The 13,091-nt window shown below is 32.8% G+C and overlaps 1 protein-coding gene across 2 annotated transcripts in view; it reads right to left on the minus strand.

Moving 5' to 3' along the window:
• Nucleotides 1-13,091, minus strand: part of CSRNP3 (cysteine and serine rich nuclear protein 3) — a 249,139-nt gene that overhangs the window by 178,896 nt on the left and 57,152 nt on the right. Inside the window, exon 3 of one of the 2 annotated variants that reach the window (XM_051986240.1) lies at nt 7,941-8,029. The exons of the other annotated variant lie outside the window; for it this stretch is intronic. The gene's annotated coding sequence lies outside the window, so the exon portion shown is untranslated. The remainder of the gene's footprint in view (nt 1-7,940; nt 8,030-13,091) is intronic. 2 annotated transcript variants of the gene reach the window in all.

Consider the following 13,091-nt stretch of genomic DNA (forward strand, 5'->3'; position numbering starts at 1 on the left):
GCCACTGTTTCAACATCAATTTGCTTTAACTATTTTTTTAATAGAATGCTTTGTTAAAACCACACAAAAATAATATTATAATCAAATATACCCATTTTTCTTAAATTTCCAAGCACAAGTACCAACTTTAGTAGAGAAGACAAAATTCTCTTCTAGAAACAGTGACATAAACAGGGCTTGATTGTTGAATCGAACTTTTCTTCATTCCGGCTTTTTAACATATTTTCCTTTCTTTTAAGGATCAACAAGATGAACTTATGGTAATCTATGCTTAGAGTTAGTCATAGGTGAATACATTGGGTATTAAAATTGGTTTAGCCCTATAATCAGAAACAACATTTAAAGAATCCCAAACCAGATTGGAGAAAAGAGTAAAAGAAAAATTGTTTTCATGCACTTAGCATATTCTTTAAGATATCTTTTGTAAGTAATGTTGCCTTTGTACTACAAGCCCCACATTTAAATGTGAAAGCAATTTAATACTTTTATATTTCACATATGCCTGTCACAGGAGGGAGTGAAATGGAAATACATTATTTTTCTAGAATATAAGTAGTATTCTGCTAAGCTTTTTTTTTTTAAATCTAGTGAAACATCCCCAGGATTCAGGGGAAAAATGACATTTTAACTTACAGAAAAATAAAGTGAAAGTTCTCCTGTTTCCCTTTTTCAAAGATGACTTTTGCTAAAGCCTCAGAGCTCATCCTGCAGGTCTGTGAGAAAGAGTAAAGGCCACCTACAAAATTGGTTGTGCCCTCATTTTTCTACACATTTCTCTACTGCATCAATAGTCAAGTATCAACAGAGACCAAACTGTGTATGAGGAACCTTAACCTCTTCTACCAAGTTTGTTAAGCCCTTTCTGACCTCATTAGATTGCCAGATAGAGAAGGAAAAATAAGAGAATCTAGTTACTGCTAGGTACTTTTGAAGATGGATTGTGAAGCAGGAGAATGGTGCTCTAAGCAATCTCCATTGGTGCATTCTGGGAGGAATGCAATACCTTAAATAAAAAATGAACAGAATAGATAACTAATGGGATAATAAGACTTACTCATCTAATTATATGTTTGTTGGATTTTAGTTATGTCACACAGGTTTTTTCACAACCTAAAAATGCTTTAAGAAGTTAAATTATTAATTGTTAACTAAAAAATAACATAACTCCATGCCTCTTATTTCAGTATTTTCAACTAGGGGCCCACCATATAGAATCACCTTCACTGATTTCATGAGAGGTACACTCACACTATTAAAATCTGGAAATCCAAAGTATACTGAAGGCAGTCTGTTGAATGACTATTAAGGGAATATTCATAATCAAGAAACTTCATGATTTAATCTTGTTGAGGGGAACAGTTAGGTCATTTTGAAGAAAAGAACATCAAATCCAGGGTGTATTTTTTTTTAAATAATGAACAAAGTTGCCATCTGTTACTTATTGAATGTTTTTTTTTAATTTATGAAGCCATATGAAAAATATCTCCTATACAAAATATCCATTTTCTTTTCAGTTTTGAAGATAACCAAGAGTGAGATAAAAATGACATCATTTCAGAAAAGCTACTCCTTTAAAGAGAAGAACCAAGTCCAAGGAACACAACCTGTTAAGATCACATGCTTGACTTGCTGCCAAGAGCTTCAAACCTAATCATATCCTAAGGCAGCAACTAAACTGAAATTAGCTCTTGTTTAAAGAAAGTAGAAAGCAGGAGATGAGGATATTGCATTCACCAAAGGGAGAAAAAAACAAGTTTAAACAAGCCACTTAAATTACACCTCCTCCAGGAAGCCTTTCCTGATTAACTGGGAGAAAGGCAATAATTCTTTTGGACTAATAATTGGCTCAGGAGAGAAATAGAGTTGGAGTCAAAGACCTGAGTTCAGATTCAGATCACTCAGCCTTACCCAGCCTCTATTTCTTTGGATAAAATGGGGATAACAACATCTACCACAGAGGGTTGATATACCAAAAATAGACAATATTTGCAAAGTTCTATACAAAGATTTGATATTATCTCATTTTCATCTTCACCATATGCTAGTATACAATTTCCATGATAGCATATATACAATTTGAGTAAATTCCTTGCACTTAGGAATTGTTTCATTCATTGTATTTGAATCCTCAGCACCCAGAACAACACCTGGTACATAATAGATACTTGATAAATGTTGATGAAATACTATATACTTATTTGACCTTTATGCAATTGTATGGCAGTCCAGTTCATTTTTTAAATTTTTTATGTTTTTTCATTTGCATTGTTCTGTATCCTTTCTTTTAGAATGTAAACTGCTAGAGGGCAGGAATTAGTTTTGAATTCAATTAAACACTAACATTGCAGGACTAATTCACTTTAATAAAATTAGATTTCCCCCTTTGTCCTAGACTTCTTCTGTACTTACTACTTACATGCTGACTGGATCTATTTGGGGCAGGGATGTCCCAACAAATGACTGGAAGTAGACACTACCTATCCAGAACTATAGAAGTGGAAATCATTGAATTAATCATATTTTACAATCATCACAATTCTGCCCCCCAAACTGTTCGTTAGACTTAAAAGGTTTGTTGACATCTTATAGATGGTTTCCCCAAATAAGTTTTTAATGAAAAAAATTTTAATATGTGTCTCTAGAGAGACAAAAATTATGACTGTTTTATCTTGCTTCAGAAAGTACAAAGTAAATATGAAGTTTTATTTTGCTGTTTTTAAGATTCTTTGTAGATAGACAAAAAAAAGCTTAGAAATATGTCATGTAATTGCTTATTGCTCATGCAATTACTGCCACATAAAGTGTTGTCATTTTTTTCTGTTTTGAAAGTTATTTTATCTTTTTTTCTCTATTCTTTCCTAACTCCACTATAAACACCACTGAAAGTAAAGACAGAGCTTTTTTTTTTCCTTCTCTTATCAGAACTCTAGCATCAGTGGAATGACCATGATGACCTGCTAGAGATACAAAAGTATTGACTAAAATGATGATGTTTTAACAGGATTCCCAGGATGCTTGGAATTTTTAATAGAAATATCAGGAAATCTAAGAGAACTGGTTAAGAATAGGAGGAATTACATGAATCCAAGCAAAGAGAAGAACCTGCCATTTTCAATCTGCATTCCTTCCTTCTATTTTAACTAGAAGCCTTAAAGGAAAAGCTTCTCTTCTAATTTAATTTTCTTTTCTACTTGATTTCTTAGGAGTTTGATACACTTGACCTTTCCTTTCCTTCTATTTTGTGGGGCACAGACAATGTCAATTGTGGCTTTATGACCTTACTAGAACTATTCTACTCCTTTCCCCTCCAACAATGTGTGTAATCAAATGTTATACCTCTTGGTTTAAGAGAAGACCCCAGCAGGATTCTAATTCTTACTTTATGTGTTATTCCAGTATAAGATATTAATCTCCTTTGATAATTCCATCATCAATATTTATTTTACTTTGATTTTCTGTCCTAAAAATGTTTGTGTTTTTGGAAGATAGCTGTATCTTAGTATTGGGTGAGGTTAAAGGATCTTTCATCTTCAATCAATCTCAAATTCTCACTTGTCTTCTTGTATAGTTTGATAGCTATGTTATTGATCATTATTCTAGAGCAGAGCTGAATTGAGAAGGTGATTTAGCATTTCAGAAAGAAATGTTTTATGGTTTCCCCAGAACCCTTTTAAATTTTTCAACTTTAGCAAAGAAAAGATCAAGCAAACTAATTGCCCACTGTTGTGGTTAAACTATCATGCCCAAATCTACTGTGGGTGTGTCATAGAAAATGGAGTTAGAAGGTACCTGGTCTGAAAACCACTCATTTTGATCACTACCTCTTAAGCCCAAACTGCCCAGATTCTTTTCAACCAAATTTCCAAACAAAGGTAAATTGGAAGTCTAAGAAGATTCATGTTTAGAAACAGTAATAAAATTGTCTGTAGCTGTGGGAACACACACAAAACCACTGAAGTTAATGTAATGTTAACAAAATGGTTCCATATGTAAAATACCAGAATTGTTTGATTTTTTTTCCTTTTTTGATTTGTATCTATGATCTCATTGATATTGGAAATTCCCAGAAAGAAAACATCCCAGGAAGAAATCATCTGCTTTACTAAAGCAGATGGATATCTGGTCTGCAATTCACTCTTAGTTGTCTAGGGTACTAAGAGATTAATTGGGTTTCAGTCAGTACATGTGGGAGGAAGGATTTGAATGTTGGTCTTCTTAACGCCAATGCTGTTTCTCTGGTCATCATTATACTTTGCTCTGTGTTGCTGTGGAAGTATGAAGTTCAATTCTGTGGGTCTAATAAGAGGTACTAATTTTTGAGACTTTTCCATGTTAGGATTATAGATTTAGAATTCAAAGGTAATTTAGAAGCCACTGAGTCCAAACACCTTATTTTATAGATAAGGAAACTGATGCACAGAGAAGTTAAATGACTTGTCCAATACCTACTAATATCTGAGATAGAATTTCAATCTAGGTCTTTTTTTGTTGCTGAATACAGTACCTTATTCATTATATTTCTTAAAGACAAAAAGGATAAGAAATTTTGATTAATACTTATTTTTATTGAATAATTAGGACAAAATGCTATTATATGCATTAGGAAATATGTCATCTTTCATTATGAGTTCGCCTTTTACTCTTTTTGATGTTGTCATGTGCAGAATAGTATAATTGCTCCTTTTGTTTTTATAACCAATATTAAAATGAACATTTAGGAAATGCTTATTGGGCATATGTTCAGTTTTATTACATTTATTTTTAGTTGGCTCTAAAGAAAGAAAATGAGACGAAGTAGTCTCTTTTTAAAAAAAAACCCCAACATGCAGTGCCGTCATTAGGTATTCATAGGATGTACTGGAATAAGGAGCCCATATTGCTAAGTACTATACCTGCCTTGTCAGCATGATGTCTGCTTATATACTACATGGGTATATCAAATTTCTCACTGCATTATAAAATTGATTTCAAGGCTGTAACATTCTTAAAATTGAGTATTAAGTAGTTGTAAAAGTCCCTTGCAGTGGCATATGCCAGCTACCTATCAAAAGCTTCAGGAGAAATTTGGTTTACTATAATCTATGGTAATACAGAAAAGAATTACATGTAGAGACAACACTCCAGTGGTCTATCTGTCACAGCATTTTCTTCTCAAATGAACATTTCGTTTTACTTGCCTTAGTTAATATATCCACATAACTTACCTTTTAGGTCTAAACGACTTTGAGAATTTTCACAAGAAGCATGTGATCATGTGTTTCCATTTTTAGCACATCCTGTTTCAGAGAACACATTCCTCCCCACCCTTGCCAGTCTCTTCACTCATCCAGCTGTTATTTGCATATGGATCCTGAGAGGTTTATGCTTTTCAATCTTTCCTAAACTATCTGCCTTTCTAGGTCAGTGGGGAAATGATTAAGTCCTCTGGTAGCCCCATGCTTTGAATTGGAAGAACAAAAAAGCAAGGAGGCAATGTCCGTATTCTGTATCTTTTCACAGCTGTTATACGCGATTATTTCTGCAACATTAGATTTTCAGTTTTGGCAATGCAGAACTCTTTCTGGAATATGTAATACATGTTCCTATTTTGTGCCATATTTTCCGATTATACTTCAGTGAGTGATCAATTAGGCACAAGGCAGGATGAAGGTGATAGCAATAGCAACACACAGTCATAACTACACTAAAGTTGCAGAGAATACAAAATTCTGAATAAAGTAAAAATCATTCGCATTTGGGTTTGGCATGCATTGTGTTAGCATATGCTGTGAGCCCTGCGCAATATAGTGATGTACAGTTTTGCTTTCTAAGCATTTAAGTGAGTCAAGGGATCAATATTTTAGAATTTAAGAAAAAAAAAAGAATTGGTATAGTCAAGAAAACTACTAACCATAAGACAAAGGAGGTTAGTCTAAGTCAAACAGAATACAGAGAAGTGATAAGGATAACCCAAAGGAGTTTGTGAACCATACTGATAGATGAAGAAAGCTCAGAAGATAGATATAGAAAGTGGTCAGTGGATTTCTGGTAGTCACTGGCAAAAGTTATAATTAAACTTTATTGCATTACACCAAAAAGCTAACCTAAATTTTGTTTGCAATTAGAGATACTCTTATAATATACCTAATAAAAAAACCAAAGCTAACATGACTACATGAATATTCTTTATTTGTACCTCAGCACAATATAGAATGTTACTATGGAAAGATTAAAAGGGAAGAAGAGTGGGACATAAGTCTTATTTGGGATTATTCTCTACATATAGAAAATAAGGGATAAGGAATGACCAGTAATAATAATAACTTCACTACATATACAATACAGCTTCCTTAGAATTTTGTATAAATTTTAATGATGGCAGATGCCTGAATTTGGAAGTTACATTGGGCTTAATTATTGAGAACAGGCCTGTGATTTGGTGAGTCAGAGCAACTCTCAGTCTGGAGTTATTTGTGAACTCTCCTGAAGAAGTTTTAGAGGGTAACTGGAAATGTTCTAAGAATCTCAACTCTAGAGAAACCTTTTATCTGTTGATAGGAGATGATTTTTTGTGGAATTTCTGCCTTTAGAATGGAAAGTAACCACTAATTTATGGCTTATCACCTAGGTTGGCAACCATATCCCTATAGAGAGCTGGTATCCACCAAAAAACATGATGGGGAGAAGAATTGTTGATGAGTTCCCTCTCTCCTTTTTCCTACCAATATTCAATTTATTGTTTAATTGCTAGGGTCATTTTAAAACAAATTTGCCTTTCTAATTATTCTTTTATTTGGCTGTTGTAAAAATTAATTTACTGAACACATATTGACTGAACAGGAATTTTTAAATGGCCAAAAATGGATTAGGCTTGCCCAGAATAAAATTTTACAATGGAAAACATAAAGGTTGAGGGTTTTGGGGGGGAAAGGGGAATAAAGTAAGTTGGGATGGGAAAAGCTGTTTGGAGATAATGGAAAAATACAATTTAACAATCAATTTTTGGGCAATTGAATTTGAAAATTTTTTTCAGGTCATTAATTATCTAAGAACTGTGGTAGTGCTTATATTATTTAAATATAAATACATATTTATTATATATATATGTATAACTATGATACAATGTTGAGACAGATCACAAAATAATCTTAAAACAGCAGATTCCTTGGTCTATTTCATCAAACTATAACCATTTTATGTCAATTTAGTTTTAACTTCAAAATTAATACTTTACTATATGTTATTATAGCCAGAAATCAATTTATAGTGGCATGGCTATTTTTAGCTCAGTATTCTTTTCTACTCTTAAGAACATAAATCCAACTTAGAGGACATCCCTAAACAATCCTGACTCATCTATCTTTATCATCATTTTGTTCGGATTACTCAAGTTGAAGCAAGATCAATCAAGCTGGGGAAAAGGGAATATTTTGATACCTTAGTCTCTGTCTAAAGACTCATCTAATTCTCCTGAACTCAGACAAAGTAAGGGATAAAGCTATCTGAAAGTGTTATGGTATACCAACATCATTCAGGAGACTGAGATGATTGGGGAAATACACAAGAAAGTGTCTACTATTTAAAACATAAAAACACATCCAAATGAAAAGTCTTAACCACCATAAATCTACTTTTATCCCATTTAAAAGTACTTATATCTCACAAAATGTTAAGCAAAATTTTAATATGCATTTGAATACTATATAAATAACAAATTGGGTGAACCTATTGATAAAATAATGCCTTTCTGAAATAAGTCAGCACAAATATAGACCCCTAAGAGATGATATTTTTATTTTGGATTATGAATATTATGAAAATGGAAAAAATTCCTGATTTTTTATACATTAGCATAAATATTTTATAGTTATTATATATATGTATATATCTATGTATACATATATAGTTTGCTATTATGCTACATTAAGATATATATATATAATAATTTCTAAACCACTGACCTTACAATCTCAAGAACATTGGTTTCTTCCAGCAGATTTCAGGCCTCTGAAACCATGTTTTCAATCCGTAGTTATGTCCTTCATTTTTCCTTAAAAAGGAAGGAAAGACATTTCAAAAGGGGGGAATAAAGCTACTTTTTCAAAAAGAGAACTCAAAATGGATTTTTTTGGTATATTATATTATAAGCATCATATGAATGGCATGTTCTCAAGCAAGCACCTAAATCCTATAAATGGCACAAATATAAAGATGACAAACAGAAAAATCATTTGAAAGCCTGGGACATAAGTCCATTATACAAAAAAAGGTAAACAATTTTTTTTCCCAATGAGTTACATATAGATTCAAATCAATTTCTGTGAGAGTAACAAAACTCTTCTTCACATAGAAGGGCTCTTGTGAAAAAAAATTATTTCTAAATGTTAAGACCAACAAATGTTTTATCCTGGGAAATTCAACCAAAGAAGAATAACTGGATAGTTCATGAAAAGGAAAGCAAACAAAAGTATCTTTCCCTTGAAATATTTAAAAGATGTACAATTGAATTATTTGGATAATTCAAATCTTAATTTTATCAGGAATGTACAGAAATGTGAATAAGCCAAAGAAAATAATTCAAAGGAAAAAAACCACTAGGAATATTATGTTTACACTGACTCTGTGTTTTAAATGGGGTATATATATATCTATGCACACATTTAAAATATACATATGTATGAATGTATAATTATAGGAATTAGAAAAGAATATAAAAATTATTTATAATTTGACATTAATGCTTTTATGTTTAACTACAGCTAAAAACTGTATTGTAAAAATGAACTTGTTTAATTACGTAGTAAAAGCAAAATTTTCTAAAAAAAGTGAATCTTTTTTTAAAAAAAATCATAGGTATCTTTTCTCAAGTGCTGTTAATAACATTGCCTAGGCATATTCTTCTTGAATTAATATTAAACAATGACAATAAAGAGATATACTTTATTTCATTTTGCTTCCCTCCCAGATTGAAATGTTTGTAGTTACTGAGACATAAGTATACTCTCTAAACTTTCAAGGTAATATATTAATTAGGATTAAACTAAAATGCACTATATATACTCCGTAGGAAAGACTCTAAGAAACTTTAGTTACTGTCTTATGAAATGTAGGTCATTTATGGGATTTCCACAGGAACCAGAATAGTGAATTATAGGTGACCACAGCCAGCCAATGGAAGTAGTATTATATGATGATAAGTAAAGGTAGAATAGAACACTGTTATTATTGTTCATCCTTTGAGTTCTAAAAGAACTGATGACATCATGGGTGATGTCAGTTCATGGGTTAATTGGATTTAAGTGAGGCAGAATTACACAAAGTCATCATCCTCAAACTCTCTTCTAGACTCATCAAAATCCAGTAGCAGGACAAAAGGCAAGATGACTGGTGCCCCAGGATGTAGTGGATGATCTTAATGTCTTTGATGCCTGACCAAGCTGTCTTCATAGCCTTTAGAACAAATTGTTCTCACCCATTCATTCTGCCCCACATGTTTGGGGTAGAAATCCCCCTAATTCATTATGGATTTGAAGTCTGTTGATCATCCTCAACCTGGTTGAGCCCAATCATCTGAGGTGGTTTTACCAGGAACTGATCTCTGTGCACGCTATACTTTCTTGGAGCCAAGATGAGATTGTGGGAAGATAGACACCAAAGTAGATGAGTAGTCCTGAAAAGGGCTTAGAAAGTCCTCTCTCCAGAGGCACTAATCCTTCCTAAACACTCCTTGTACCTCAAAAATTCAACATATGACTTGCTTAAATGGAATTAAGGACCCTGAATCTAGATTGATATATTTGTTGTCAACAGAATTTAATGGCACGTTTAAATAGTTTCTGAGAGCTTTGTTCCAGTGTCATAAAGAACATAGGATTCTTGTGTTCTGGTGATTAAGGGAAATCAGTAGAGTTTCAGAAATAAGAGGCCCAGGCTAATCATGATCAAAAAGAGTAAACCATAGAATGTGTTTAGTTAACTGAAAGATAACCAGAATACTGAGTCTAAGGAGCAAGAGAAGTGTGTAGCAATTCAAAAATTGGAACCCAAAAAGGTTTTTTTGGATAGACACACTATGAAGGGGATAAATAAGCATTAGTGAGATGATTGTGCTTTTGTACAACTTTATTGCATGTTATCCATTCTCTCTGCCTTCCTCTGTTAGGTTGATGATGACCTGGCACAAAATCCAATTTAAGAACTGAAGCTGGAGAGATGAGTAAATCAAAGGAACTATTGACCAGAATAAAAAAAAATTAATGTAAATTTAGAGATTCCTAAAAAAAAAAAGAAACAAGTAACTATCATAACTGCAAGCAGAGACTCAAGTGAAAAATAGTTCTTTATAATAATCATAAAGATACCTGGAAGGAATAAAGCAAGAAACATAAAATTTATTTTTAAATCATCTCTCCTTGATTTTCAGAGATCAGTTATGGTGGGAAGTGTTTTACACTGAAAAACTTTACTTTAAAAATTATTTTACTATTTCTCACTGGAATCATGGATTTCTCCTTCAGGGAATCTATTTCTTGAATAAAGTTTGCCCACTTCCTCTCCTAAACTATTATTTATCCTTTCAATCTTTCCTCCAGAGTTTTTATTTAATTTAAAATTTTCTTTATTTCTTTCAAGTATTCTTATAGTCATTATGTAAAATCCTTTTGTTTTCTTCTGAATCTGCTTGCAGCTGTTAAGGAGTAACTTGTCCCTTCTTTTTAGGAATTTCTAGATCTACATTAAATTTTGGACTATAGTTTCTTTGATTTTTTACTCATCTCTCCAATTTCAGTTCAGTTGTACCATAGATATGTTCCCCTGATTGTATTTTGCATGGATATCTAATTCTAAGTGTGGTTATTATGTATACTGTCTCAACTTAGTTAAAGGCCTTTTAAAATATGAATATTACTTCTATTTCATATTTTTTACTTTGTAGTATATGACTGAGTGGCTACATGTTGAAATTGTTTTCCCCTTCCTCTTTATTTTCAAGTTAAAATCAACTCAATCAAGAAGTAAATGAGTCAACACACATTATATAAAGAACCTACAATATGCTAGTCACTGTGTAAAGTGTCAGGGATACAAAGAAATTCCAAAAACAGTTCCTGTTTTCAAAGAACTTAGAGTCAAATGGGAGGAGACAACAAGCAAACAACTCTGCACAAACAAGATATATACAGGATAAATTGGAAGTAATCATAAAAGGAAGAAACTAACATTAAAGGAAGTCTAGAAAGATTCTTGTAGAAAGTGGATTTTGGCTAGGACTTAAAATTTTATGCATCTACAGACAAATATATTCCTCCATGCCTTGTTATATGTACTCTGTCACTGGTCAAGAGCATACCATTTCTATATGTTGAAAGCTGTTTCAGAAATTTTAACACCATCCTCTAAGACCATGTTAATCAACTCTTCTCTTCCCAAATACACTTTTTTTATTCTTAAATCACCAGTCGTGATCATAAAATAAATAAACTGATCTTTGATTTCTTGCCCAGAGTTTCACAATTCTTGGAAATGCTTTCTAAGTTTGCTCTGGCATCATTTATCCTCCCATATATAACTAGAAGTGAATACTGTTCTTAAAACTTGACAAGCTTAGAAAGTTCTCTGTCATAACTGAGATCCATATATGCATGTCATGGGAAAGTAGTAGTATTTCTGTTTATTTAGGTCAAGTCGACATATTCCATTGATCTACCCAACGCCTTTGTATCCTCTCATCTGGGAGTTGCCAAACACTACTGTTTTCTTTTTCCTCTGAACTGTATTGGATGATCTCTCTCCTTTCCACTTCATCCTCCCATTCATCATTATAGCACTAGCTATTGTTCCACCTCCTCTTCCTCCACAAAACACTGATAAATCCTCTTGCTCATTCTATGATTTGAGGGATGTAGTATCTTCCTTAAAAGATTTTGCATCCTCAAAACTTTATATAAAATTCCTCCAAAGAGCTTTATCACTCAAAAATTTCAGTAGCCTCCTTTTTCTTTTCTTTCTTTGAATCAGGATCATCTTGTCAACTTGAATCTTGTCTTTATGTTTGTAGCCCCTCCATTTAAAAGTGCATGTTTAAAGCTATTTAAGAATTCAGGAATATATAAATTAAATTACTTCTAGAATATTTGTGTCAATAGCAAAAGAATACTATTTGCATTAAATAACAGAATTTATAAAGCGAAACACAATCTTAGAGATGGTCTTTTCAAGTGTCCTGATTTTGTAAGTCAGGTAACTGAAGAGCAAGTGTTTAAATGACTTTTCAAAGGTTGGCATGGCAGAGTGGATATGGAGTGGCCTTCTTGAGTCCAATGAAAACCAATAAGTCCTGCTTCTTATGTAAGACACATAAACTTCCCTGTGTTCTAGGTAACAAAAAATTGAAGATAAACTAAAGAATGGACTTATTATTGTGGTATATGAATGTTATGGAATATTATTGTTCTGTAAGGAATGACCAGCGGATGAATACAGAGAAGACTGGCGAGACTTACATGAACTGATGCTATGTGAAACGAGTAGAAACCAGAGATCATTATATACCTCAATAACAATACTGTTTGAGGATGTATTCTGATGGAAGTGGAGCTCTTGGATAAAGAGAGGTTTAATTAATCAAAGATGGACAGAAGCAGCTACACCCAAAGAAAGAATGTTGGGAAATTAATATAAACTGCTTGCATTTTTGTTTTTCTTCCCGGGTTATTTCTACCTTCTGAATTCAATTCTCCCTGTGCAACAAGAAAACTGTTCAGTTCTGCACACATATATTGTATCTAAGATATACTGTAACCTATTCAACATGTAAAGGACTGCTTGCCATCTGGGGGAGGGGGTGGAAGGAGGGAGGGGAAAAATCGGAACATAAGTGAATGCAAGGGATAATGCTGTAAAAAATTACCCTGGCATGTGTTCTATCAATAAAAAGTTATTTAAAAAAAAGAATGGACTCATTTAGTAGTCTTCTATATCAGGGGTGTCAAACAAGTCTTTGTCTCTGTCTCTTTGTATCTGTCTATCTCTCTTTTGTCTCTATGTTTCTTTGTCTCTATCTTTCTCTTTCTGTAGATATGTATCTCTCTCTCTCTCTCTCTCTCTCTCTC

The sequence above is a fragment of the Antechinus flavipes genome, chromosome 3 (genome assembly GCF_016432865.1).
Source record: "Antechinus flavipes isolate AdamAnt ecotype Samford, QLD, Australia chromosome 3, AdamAnt_v2, whole genome shotgun sequence".
Classification (NCBI taxonomy): domain Eukaryota; kingdom Metazoa; phylum Chordata; class Mammalia; order Dasyuromorphia; family Dasyuridae; genus Antechinus; species Antechinus flavipes.